At 41.5% G+C, this 13066-nt stretch overlaps 1 protein-coding gene and 1 long non-coding RNA gene across 2 annotated transcripts in view; one reads left to right on the forward strand and one right to left on the reverse strand.

The window, feature by feature from the left end:
* Window positions 1-13066, reverse strand: part of dab1a (DAB adaptor protein 1a) — a 206856-nt gene that overhangs the window by 179550 nt on the left and 14240 nt on the right. The window lies entirely within an intron of this gene.
* Window positions 3755-4135, forward strand: LOC116694939 (uncharacterized). Its single transcript, XR_004333318.1, has 2 exons — window positions 3755-3873; window positions 3930-4135. It is a non-coding gene; the product is annotated as an uncharacterized LOC116694939 (long non-coding RNA).

Consider the following 13066-nt stretch of genomic DNA (forward strand, 5'->3'; position numbering starts at 1 on the left):
CACACACACACACACACACTTCACTTTAAAGAGCAGAGCATCTCAGTACCAATTTAAATTGCAAGATTACTCATCTATGCACAAAAAAAATCATCTATGTAAGAGCTTATCTAAAACAAATGAAGTCCATTCCTTTTCAACACAGTTTCAACTCCACGTTTGCCCTAGCACAGGGGAAATTGAATCTTGGGACTTTAATAAGATATCCATTGAGTAAGATATTGTATCACCACTAAAATGAGACACATACGTACGTAAAACCAGATCAGAAATTAGATTAATCTCTTGAGCTTTACTATCAATTAAAATTCAATTTCTCCTCACATAAGCCTATTTTCTATTTGGAGTTCTCACCCACACACACCTTTAATTGTCTAAACAGACACGCACAGATCTATTTTGGTGTAGCAGTGGGTCTCGGTGTTTGTTCATCGTGTATATGGAGGTGTGGGCCTGTTTCTGTGTGTGATGTGCCCTATAACCTGATAGTATTTGGACAGCAGTCCATTTTTTCTAAAAATTAAACAGTCTTTGGCTCCACTGATTCCATTAAGTGAGCGATTCAAATATTACTTGGTGTTTTAGCTGGCAAACTGTTAAGGGGAGACTAATGTATTCTGCTTATGATACAGAGTTTGCTGCTTTCACAGAGTGCCTGTGAACATGGAGCATCAGAGATAATTAAATGTTTGTTGGCTGGTGTTCAAATTCACTATCCTAGATGTACACTTTCTTTGACACACACACACACAAGTTTCACTACACAGTGCAAAGACAGGTGCCCACACATGCCACAAACAACAATTTAGTCAAGAGTACAGCAGCTGATGTGGTTCTCACCTTACCAGCCTGACTATAATGTGGAGATGACAATGCAAAACACACACATGTAAAGGTCGGGGAGAGGGCGAACATTAAATAAAAAGAAGCGTTCCCTTTCCACAATATCTTCTCATCATCACATCTCATAATTGAATAACAGCTGCTTCCAGAGGTTTCATGAGGTTTTTGACTGTGTGGTGGAAAGTGGTCACTGTGAGCTACATTTATGGTTGCCATGTAATATACTGTAATCTATAACTTTGTTTCAAGATATTTCTCGGTTTGCTATTGTTTTTATTCAATTTTCTTTTTTTCTTTTTTGTTATTTAGTTTTGTAAGCATATTGTTGTATTTTTTTTTCTTTCCTTTATTTTCTTTTTTGTCTATAGTATGTTATGTCATTTTTTAATATTGTCTGATTAAATGTTGCTTTGGACCCAAGGAAGACTAGGAGTCAGCTAATGGGGATCCTTATAATAAATACAAAAAATGTTTCTTAAAGCTACGTTTCCATCTTCAAATACGTTTGCCGGTAAGGGACATTCACCTTTCGTGCTTTTCACTCAGTGGCAATGACTGTGACGAATGCCAGGGAAGGAGGGAGGGAGGGGAGGGAGGGAGGGGAGAAGGCAAGGCAAGGCAGCTTTATTTGTAGAGCACATTTCAGCAACAGGGCAATTCAAAGTGCTTTACACAAAATCAGTTAAACAGATAAAACACAAGTAAAAACAGTTAAAAATCATAAACATTAAAAACCGGTAAAACACATGGACAGTTAAAAACAAATAGAAACATAAAATACAAGAATAAAAGTTACAGTGCGGCATAAGAAATTTAAAGAAATGAGCATTCATTTAAAGAAAGGCAGCATCAAAAAGAAAAAGAAGATTATTTTACTGCCGACAGATTTGGTAGCCTGTTGTGCCTATTCTCACGGACATGTAACAGAGTTAAAAAGAGAATTAAAACAACATCGCGACAAGCAACAAGACCAAAGTATTATATTGGAGTGGCTTTCGCGAGATAGAAAGAGCAGGGATTTTAAAAAGGGACGCCAAAGTAGCCTGCTTTCTTCTCGACAGGTAATTCTGCCTATGTGTGTAAATTAGAAGTTTTCTAGTTGCTACTTGCTTGGCTAACTATAGCATGGTTGTGCATTACGCTAGAACGACGTCTAGGACACTTGTCCTCACGTCAATGATGAAAAAGGATTGGCCTAGGCCTGCTAATCTCATTCAGATGCATCATCATTTACGGAATTATAATTTGTAATCTTTTATTTCAAAAGGGTTTACATCATTCACCTGCAATACTGAAGATTTTAAAGCACGCTTCAGAGCGAGTCACATTCTCCTGACGGCGCTTTGCTCTACAGTGGCTTTACTAATATGCTCCGCATCAACAATGTTTTAAAGAAAGAAAAACGTAATGTGACTAAGAATGTGACGTCAGTCATGGGTGACGTCAGTCATATGACAACGGATAAGTTGAGGTAGGTTACATAACTGACAGACTGGGAAGAAAAGCCATACCGCTCAAATAGGGGGTTATCTGGAAATTAAAATACTTCTATAGTCGGGGCCTCAATATCATCTCCCAACATAGTTTTAACTCCCTGGGAAGTATTACAGCTTCTTCATCAACAGGATTGTTGACAAAAGGGAATGTTTTATATACAGCCTAACCGTTATTCATGTAGCTAACAAACTGCACTAAAATGTACCTGAGATAGAATGAATGAATGAAAGAAGAAATGAAAGAGTGCTGCGTCAGAGGGAGGAGACAGAGAGGAACTCGAGGTTGACGAAAACCTGCTCCCGACCAGGTTAGGTTCACAGGCTCAGTTACCATAGTAACTGACTTAGGTTACGTTACCTCTCCTTAACTACTAAAATGTCTGCCAGCGTTAATGGTGTCCAAGTAACCACTCCTTTTAAAAAGAACTTGAACCTTTGGTCTGAGAATTCATTGTTTTTTTCAGATTTTGACCAAAACATTTTGATTCTTTGAAATGAGCTGATATTTTTGGCCCTTGTGTTTTAAATAAAAAAAATCTTGGATGCTCAAAAAAAACTTACCTCTCTTTCTGAAACGGGCTGGAGTTACACCCCCCCCCCCAGGTTTGATTAACCTCCCTTTGATAAACCCAGAGTTTCCCACATCTCAGGGTTTACTAACTCAGTTTTCCCTAAACCTGCTTCCTGAAACGGGCCCCAGTACTCCAATGGCACTGCTGATCTGCACTGAATTCAACTGAAGTGAAAGTCTTTACAGGGATGCGGTGTCAACAACAGTTTATCCTCCTCAGAAACAACCGACAGTGAGACTTATCGAGAAATACAACGATTCAGTGTCTTTTCCCTTCCCCACATTTCCCACCCTCTGTTCACTTCCTTTTATACTGTAGTCTCCGTCTATTTCTCTCTCTATTTCTCTCACTCTCCAGCTCCCAGACTTAATGTGATGCTATTAATCAAAACTCCAGAGGAATCACCGCCTGCACAACACTTTGATGGGCCGGACAGTAAAAATAAAGGGAGTGAGACCAAAGAAAGAGAAAAAGTGCTGCTAGCTGCAACTTGCTTACAAAAAAAAAAGCAGCTTTGATGTTTTCTAGTTTAGCATCATCCAGTGAGCGTTACAAGATGTGATGGGTTCGAAGCAAAGGTTCATAACTCCGCCAGAAAACATTAGCAGTTCCACCAATGAAGTGATATGATTAAAGTGCATCCATTGTACATGGACTTGTGTAATGAAACCACATTTCAAAATAAACTAGGGCTGCAACAAGGAATCGATGAAAAAAAAAAAAAAAAGGATAAAATTTGATTATTAAAAGAGTTGGCAATGAATTTCATTATCGATTTGCCTATTACGCCACTCAATAAGTCAGGGAGATGTTTGAGTATAAAAAAACAAAACAAATTGGTTTAGTTTGCAAGACTAAAGACGTTTTTATTCACTCGCCTTTTTTGGCCCATTCATTTTTCAATCTGTTGTCATGTACTCTGTTTTGTCCCATATCGGTTATTGTTGACAAATATTTATTGTGTTGAACTTTTTAATTTCATTTTAAAGTAAGTTTATAATACGTGGGTCATCTTAAGCTGGGTTAACATGAACTTAACTTGCACTTGCTACAATGATGGTAATTTAATGAATAAGATACAAGTGAATTTGTGTGTGTGTGTGTGTGTGTGTGTGTGTGTGTGTGTGTGTGTGTGTGTGTGTGTGTGTGTGTGTGTGTGTGTGTGTGTGTCTTGTCTGTATCTGCTTTTTGGGTTACTTACCTTTACACAACTAGTAACTAAAACAAGTATGTATATAAGTACTGTATGTATGAGTTGATTACTAATACTACTATTACACATACACATATTTTTTTTAATCAGTCTTGTAAGTAATAATCAGTTAGTGATCATTTTTACAACAATATCTCAACCTTGTATCCTCAAATCCATAATTCACACATACTTCCACCCTAGTGTGACGCTCTCCCCTGCTCATCCATCTTTTCCCCATCTATAATTCATTATTTTAATGTTAAACACTCTTTTTTTTAGTTTTACACTCCCAGATAAACACGTGATGGGCGTTTTGCTTTTTTCTTTCCCTGCGCAGAAAAGGCACTTAATACGGCTAAGGTTCATACAGATGGGGAAACATAAGTTGAAACGTTGGCAAGTAAAAATAACTCCACAACCATCTCTAAACAGCCATAAAGGTGGCAGGTTCACACATTGCCACTCTGAACCTTGTGGACTTATCTACTTGCAGAAACTAGCACAGCTGTTTAAAAAGGTATGAGTTGAGCAGTGTGTCTGGCTGAGAGGTACGATTAACCTGCCAATTTTTATTCCACTTCATCCAGCCCTTTATGCGTATGTAAAACTGCACCCCTATCAATGGAAATAGCAGGTGCACTTGGATACCCCTTCATTGTGCATAGAACCAAGTACTCTTCCCTGTGATTTGTGATCTTTGTGATTACACCGTAAAAAAAGGGAACCAGTGACAGCCCTCAACCTCCATGGAAAAAAGCTCTTGCTCACACCAGCAATTCTTCAAAAAGATCTGTTCCTTTTGATTTAATGAGGGGAGACGTAAAACTCTGCTTAAACATCACAAGAAGCAGCCCCAAGGCTACACGAGCACACACGCACGTCATACACACGCTAACACAGTCAAAACCTTTCCTTCTCTGGCCTCATGTTCAAGGTGTCAGTCATAATGAAGTATATTTTGAATTATAAAACTAAATCACAGTGTGTATTAAATAGGAAAAGCAGGCAGTGGGATGAGGGAATCTCCTGCCTCCACCTTTCATGCCAACTCAAATATTAAGACAGGCAGGTTAAAGCTACCCGCTTCTCCTCGCTTTCACAAATACCAAGCAGGACTTAATTAAACACACTGTATGTGCACAGATTAAATATAATATACTGGCAAATTAAAAAATGCTGCTCTGTGTGAACCACCAGTCGGAAATGCTAAAGGGTATGTGTGCACTTGAGTGTGTTGTCTATATGTATGTGTGTCTAGCCATTGGTTTGACTTCTTTTGTTGCGCAATGTCGCAGAAACAGTTGTCTAAAGTAGTAGTAGGCCTGGGCGATATGACAATATATCGCCAAAACAATGTAAAAATGTCTATAATGTGTATTTTTCTATGTTGTTTCTATCACAATGTCAAGAAAAAAAAGCGGCCTAACTGAGTGAACGCAATATTTACGACGCTACGTTTATTTTGCACTGAAGTTCTTAATAAAATGAGAAAATACTACTAAAGTATTTTTCATTTGTGAAGTATTTAATTCACAGAGGAGTATTCAAAAATAGGCTTTACCGTGTGGTTATTTCATATACACTATTTATTCACGGAATTGGCAGAAAACATGCTGTATCGTGATACATAGCTTTATTAAGATAGGATACAACCTGCACTGGGATAGAAGATTTTTGCAATATTGCCCAGCCCTGGTAGTACAATGATAAAAGAAGAAGAGATCCCAAATATCCAGAATGAAACCCTTTTCATCACTGATTTCTTACCCAACTAGAGCACAAGAATCATGAGCAAAGGGGTAATGAATGGTGAGGAAAGAGGCGAGGGACAAGCTGAAGGGTGAAGTGAGTGTGAAAGGAAGAGATGGAGGCTGGAGGGATGGTGAGACAACTAGAAGGAAGGATGCAAAAGAGCAGTTTTGCCATTCCACTGGGTCTCATTAATTCAGCCTAATCAGATACTATATTGCTGAGGAAATACTTGTACAATATCCTGCACACCACCCACGTGTGTGTGTGTGTGTGTGTGTGTGTGCGTGCGTGCGTGCGTGCGTGCGTGCGTGCGTGCGTGCACGCTTCCCATGAGTTACCCGCAACCTGCCGTTGATATTTGTGCAGTTTCCTGTGCTTTCAGGTGCAGGACCGAGGCCTGAGTTCAATTATCAGGAGGATTTCCTACTGTCAGACAAAGTGAGTCACGATTGTTCTGTGTGTTTTGCCTGTGGATAGAACGAGACAGTCTGGATGACCCTCTGTTTGAACACGGTCCTCTCACTGTCTAGATAATCTGTCTAAAAACATCCTGCCCAATCCTGACCCTGGAGGCAACGTCATCCGAGTAAGAAACCGAGGGAAAGGAGGAAAGATTGACAGAGGCCCAGATAGTGGGAGACAGAGAAGAGACGGAGACAAAAAGCACCAGAGTTCCTCTTGCGCGTCTAACTCACACCGATCCTCCTTTCTGCCAAAACTTGTTTCATCTTCCTGTCTCTTTCTCATAAACACACAAGGATTTCTTAAGTGGTCAAGCTAGCCCAAACATGATGAGGATCCATAGAGTTCTCACAGATTCCACAAATGTCCGCGTGTTAAATACACACTACAAACCTTCCTCTAAAACAAGCCTGCTGAAACCCAACCAGGCAGACACATAAATGTACGCGCGCAAGGCTGTCCCCTTTCATGTCAGGATGGTTGGCCTTATTTGTGGGGAGTCAGCCCCCTGCTGAGGCTGACTTGGATGGAACCAATCCATACTAGAGCAGGGGGAGGGGAAAAAGAATTCTTAATGACAGATGAGAGATACATACTGATACCAGTCTGTGGCGAAAGGAAGACTTGGTAGAAGAGAAAACTGGGGGTTAATTAACTGGAGCTGGGAAAAGAACGAGGAAAGGAAGGATGGACTGGGGGATGTGGACCCGATTCTCCGTGTAGTGATCCTGCACCGGACTGATTCAATGAAAACACTGGGGAATGACCCTTTAATTCTACGCCAACATTTAGCCTGGTGCACACACAATCACCAAGGGACACATATGTGAGAGGCATGGTTGTTATTCTGCATTTGTCTGCAGAATTTCTGATTAGAAAAAACAGGGCACACAGACATAATACAAATACTATACCTCTCATATTAATGTAAAACACACCATTTAAATATGTGGGGGGGAAATAAGTAAAAAACTATATAAATTTGTTGACAACAATGCTCTAAAGGATTTAGAAGCATATTGCTCAAAAATAATGCTTGTTATGTCCATGACATTCAAAAACGTAGCCTACAAACCCACATCCACCCAGTCTAGGTTGAGAGTGCATGAAATGGTTGAAAGATGACCTAATTATTAATGACACAGACACACACACACACACACCCCCACCCACCCACATGTATGTTTAGCAGGCATGTAAGTGTTCAGAGCAGACCCTATTAATTCAGCTCATTTAGCCCTAGTCCAGCCATTAAATATAAGCCTGTCCCAAAGCTCAAAATGAAACACCAAGGCTCAACGCCCACAGCTTTGTCTTTATTTTGCCTCTCTCTCTCTCTCCCTCTCTCCCTACACATCCACAATTTATCCATGTACTCATTGACAGCACATGCTATTTTTCTGTGCTTTTATAAATGAGTAAAGTTCCAGCGCATGGTTAGAGGACGAGGGCAAAAATGGTATCGGTTTTAGAACTGGTGTTGGGTGGAAATCAATCTGAATGTGCCCTCAGGCTATACAAAAATGCCAGAGTCTAATGTTACCAAATACTGTTTAATACCCTGGCCACAGTAGCAGGGCACACAGCCAGAATCACAGCTTACATTAGTCATTTAACAGTAAAAGGATGTGTGAAGAATAAACCTTTAATATTTCCAAACCAGCGGTCCACTTGCAAGTAGAAATGTGTATTTATTTCTACATGAATGTTGCTCATATAAATTTTAATAGCTGACCAAATCAGAGAGGAAATGAGAGACTGTGGGCGTGTGTGGGGGTGCGGGGCAGCAGCAATAGACACAAATTAGGATTAGAGGAGTGTTCATCCCTCCTTGTCTGCTCTTTCATTAACACACCTCTGAGGTGTTTTTAGAGGCTGATGGAAATAAGCCGATTTCACTGCTCACAAGGGCTCACCCACTACACATTTACGGTACCCAGTGTGACACACAGGCACACACTCATATAAAGACAAATTATTCTCGCTGTCAATCATGGTGCACTAAGCAGTAGTATCTGTGTACAGCGCCAATGGCTGAATGGTATTGAGGTGAAGAAAAACGAAACATACCAGATGTCACAAGGGTTTGAGTCTTATTTTGATGCAAAACAATTTACCTCATTTCAATTAGTGTGGAGGGAGCATAGACTGTAACGGTCTATGGGAAGGAGACAAGAGCATGTCAGCCTTATCTATGGCCTTTAGACTATCTGGGAGCTTTAGCAAGACAGAGCTGGTGAACAGGGAGCAGATGGATTAATATGTGGAGGGGTGATAAAGAGAGTCAGTAGGGCTATGAAACCCAGATAGTCATGGAGATAAACTAATAACTAAGATAAGACCCACACATACAATAAGTCATACGCTTGCACAGTTCAAGCAGACAGCTACTGGCACTCAGTAGTCAGAGCATTTTACTCATCTGCCCCACCCAATCCAGAGAAGGAGAGAAAGAAGAGAAGTTGAAGCAGTTGGGGCAGGGCACAGTCTAATGACCTCATCTTTCATTAGAGATTTCATAATTTCCTACCGTTTTAACTGGCACCTTTAGTAGCCCTAACGAGAGGCAGAGAGGAGTGGCAGCAGACAAAGAGGAGACGGAGAGATAAAGACTGCTTGGTGAGAAGGGTATTCAGAGTGTGTGAGTGAAGGAGACGGTATAGTCCAGAGGACAGACAGACTGGACGACTATGGTAGACATGCACAGTACGGCAGAGGCAAAGGACACTGTGACGGACGTGTGATAAAGTTGCCCAACTGGAGCAAGCTGCATAACAGTGAAAAAGCTAAAGCGGTCTCCAGTCTGAACCAAACAGCAGGCCTGACCTGAAGTCTGCAAGTAGGAGGACACAGGAGGCAGTTCAAAGTCACTCTGTGAAGATAAACCACAGAAGAGCAACATTGTACAGAATTTGACAACACAGACCAGGTTGCACACGAGATCAAGGCATCTGTGAATATTAATCACCAGCAAATAACCTACAGTATTCAGATTACTGTGATGCGTCAGTAAAACACGCAGCCTGTGAGCTTCAGCACCACGGACAGCTCCAGTCTCATTGCAGTGTTTCCTCAGTTACTCCTGTCCTCAACGTCTGCTCTAGTGATGGTGAATGACATGCAGCAAAGAGCCGGAGGTTGGAGTCGAACCTGCGGTCGCTGCATTACTGCGTAAACCTCTACATATGTGCTGCCAACTGAGCTATCTGGGTGCCCTAAAAAAAAAGAAGAAAAAAAAAAGTTTTATTATTTTTATTATTATTTTTTATTGTTTATTGACTGTTTAAAAGCTTTTTATATGACACTCCATATTATTTAAGCAGTATGCGTTCATTTTGTCTGACAAAGCAATTTGTAAACACTGTAAAGGTCCACTACAAATTAAGTTAATTATTAATTATTGACTGAACTAGTCTTAACGGAGCTGCACTCGTGTGGATTGGGGAAGCTTGGTGGGGTAAAAATGTCTGATTAATCACAGACACCAATTTAGCTTAACAGTTCCAATAGAAAAAGAATATGACAGGGCTATCAGAAAAACACACAGCGTGATGGCAGCGCACCATCAAGGCTTAGGAAAATACCAAAGGAGCACAGTTGCTGATAATGCAAACCCTCACTGGGGTCTTTAGAAATCAAACATAATTATCCTTGTCAGTGTTCTCAAACACACTGAGAATCACATTCCAATGCACGCACACACACTCGCGCTCTCACACACACACACACACACACACACACACACACACACACACACACACACACACACACACACACACACACACACACACACACACACACACACACACGGAAACACTAATACAGCAGCCAACATGGGGATCATTCTATTGATTCTGCTGCAGAGCCGGTTGATTTTAGAGTAAATCTTCCACTCTTGAGACTCTCTGCCCTCTTAGTCCCAGCTGGCCTTTGGGTTCCCCATTTTTCCTTCTCCGATCTCCCCTTTCCTCACCATGGCTGGATCTCACTTCTCTTATTTGATAGCTCTTTGCTCCTCGGCTGAACCGGAAGTTGTTCCAGCGCTCTTTCGTGAAGGCCGTCTCAAAGCTCTTATTCCTGCCCCGAGGATCGAGCGTCGAGGAGGAATCTCCGAGGAGATATGAGCGATGAAAGGATGTCTCATTCATCTATACACATTTCCTCGTTTCCCTCTCCTTGCATGATTTCCTTGCGTCTCTCCAGTGCTTCCTCGGTGGGACGGACTAAGATTCGAGGAAGGGGGAGGCAAGTGGAAAGCCGGGGATGCAATTTAAGAACCTGGGATGCACCCAGTCTCTCTCTATAGTGCTTTTTGTCCCCTCCTCTCATCACTTTCCATCTTTATCCATTCTTGACCCTCCATCCCCCCCATATCTGCTACCTTGATTGTAATTTTAATCAAGCTCTCTAACCTCCCCCAACATCCTTCTTTGTCTCCTTTCTTTTCCACCAAGTCCCATTTTCCATTTCCGACTCCAACTTCTTGCCACGTACCACCACCACCACCCCTGCCTCTCCTATCTATATGTACTTTTATCATTTCACCCAGTCAGTCACCAGTGAGGTGTACAGTAAAGTACCTGCTCAAATGTCATCAGCATCAAGTCTGAATCTAAGTCATCTCAAACAGGATAAAAAAAGCAGGGGCTTTTAAAGGAGGGGGTATGGGTTTGGAACTCTGAGATAAAGCTAACAGCACACTTCATTGGAGAAGGGGGGGGAGGTGAATTACATTTTCCGCATGGGTGTCTCGCCTGGAGCACAGCCTGGTCCAGGTGACATTTTGACAGAGTAGGCCTCGGGCTTGTGCTATGGTATGCCGTAGCTCGTTGACTACACAGATGAGATCTATAATTGTGGTGAGCTAGCCAGTTAGCTCTCGCTTGAGCCTGTCAGGAAGCACGAGAGACACTTCTGAAGACGTGTGTCTGCTCAAAAAGCCATTGTCTGGTATTATAGCTAGAGGTGACAGGGCTATTAAAATGCAGAGTCTGAGCACCCGTGTGTGTGTGTGTGTGTGTGTGTGTGTGTGTGTGTGTGTGTGTGTGTTGTGTGTGTTTGTGTGGTGGTGTTGTTTGTGTGTGTCAGTGAGGGTGGAGAGAGGCATCTTTGTATATATCCACTCTATGACACAACCTGAGTGCTCTCTCTTCTCCCCTCCCATTATGTCTACCTCCATCCACCTGCTGTCTTCCTCTCTCTATCATCTGGCCCTCCCTCATCCTGTCTCTCCAGAAAAATCTTAATGGAGGTTTTATTGCCCCTGATCAGCATTCCGTACTGTGCATGTTTATGCAGGCTCATCCACCACACACACACACACACACACACACACACACACACACACACACACACCACACACACACACACACACACTTGACTTTATTGTCCCAATTTCACGTTCTTGCTGTCAACATCTTTACCCTCCATTATTTTCATCTTATCACATTCACAAATCCATTTAACTCCTCCACAAAGAACCCTAGAACCCTAGTGAAAAGAACTATTTCACCACGTTTTACCTTAATGAGAGAAACAGCACTGTCCTCTGTTTTTTGCTGAAACACTGCGGTTGTGTTATTTTCCTCCCCAGTGAGATTCAGTGTGTATGGGAGCAAAAAGGTGCTACGCTGTGAATGTAAATCCTGATTGGGGTTCTTACTCGGTGGACCAGGAATAGGATTTTTGTATATGAGACAACAAAGACAATGACAGGTGAGGTTGGAGCTATGATTGATGTGCATCCAACTGAGGAGAGTGCATGCATAGGTGTACACGTGTGTTTACACACACACCATGTGTGTGTATTAAAGAGTCAAGGTAAAATTATGGCAATGCAGATCCTCTGTTCACAGTGGGAGAGCAGGGGAATTACAGTATCGCTGTCCTGCAAAAAACACACACACACACACACACACACACACACACACACACCTCTAAAAGTGCAGAGCTTGGGTGTACATCAAAGCATTACAAGGACAAAATGTCCCGCTTGTGTATGTGCTATGTGAAAATAAAGGTTCTGTGTGTTTATATACTCCTGCACACAGTTTGTAACACATTGACAACATATACACATATACATGGAGAATGATTTTTCAGCTTTTAAATATATGAGCTTGTGTGTTCAAGTATGTCTATGCAATGCACTTTAAGGGACGTGGGAAGTTTTGTCCTCTAACAAAAGTCAGTGTATCTATACATTATAATCAGCTGATTTTACCCAGCAGACCCAAAGTCAAAGTTGCACACATTCAACATACCATGACAGATAGTCCACTTTATATTCTTAAGTCGCAGCTACTGGCCTCACCAGAGACCTGCTATTGCACGTGTGTGAAACATGACAACTGTAAATGTTGCACAGATATGGACAAAGATGAATAAATGGCGGGAGGAGAGAGGGACAGGTTTTTTGAGAGAGAGAGAGAGAGAGAGAGAGAGAGAGAGAGAGAGAGAGAGAGAGAGAATATATAGTATTTAGCATTGGGGTTAAAATGTCACCCAAACTATCTTTTATGTCGTTCAGATTGAACTGATACCTGCAGCCAATTAGTAAGAAGTATTTTCCTTAGCCATTGAGGAATGGAGCATTAAAACATCTAGATGTTATTGGGTCGATTCTTTGGCTGTAATTGATCTTCTTGAAAATCTCCTTTTTGATTGGAATCAAAAAGTGTCAAAACTCATCTAGGGTAGTGTACAGAGATGGGAAGTTAAACTAACAGAGACAAGCAAATAATATA

The sequence above is a fragment of the Etheostoma spectabile genome, chromosome 9, assembly GCF_008692095.1.
Source record: "Etheostoma spectabile isolate EspeVRDwgs_2016 chromosome 9, UIUC_Espe_1.0, whole genome shotgun sequence".
Lineage (NCBI taxonomy): Eukaryota > Metazoa > Chordata > Actinopteri > Perciformes > Percidae > Etheostoma > Etheostoma spectabile.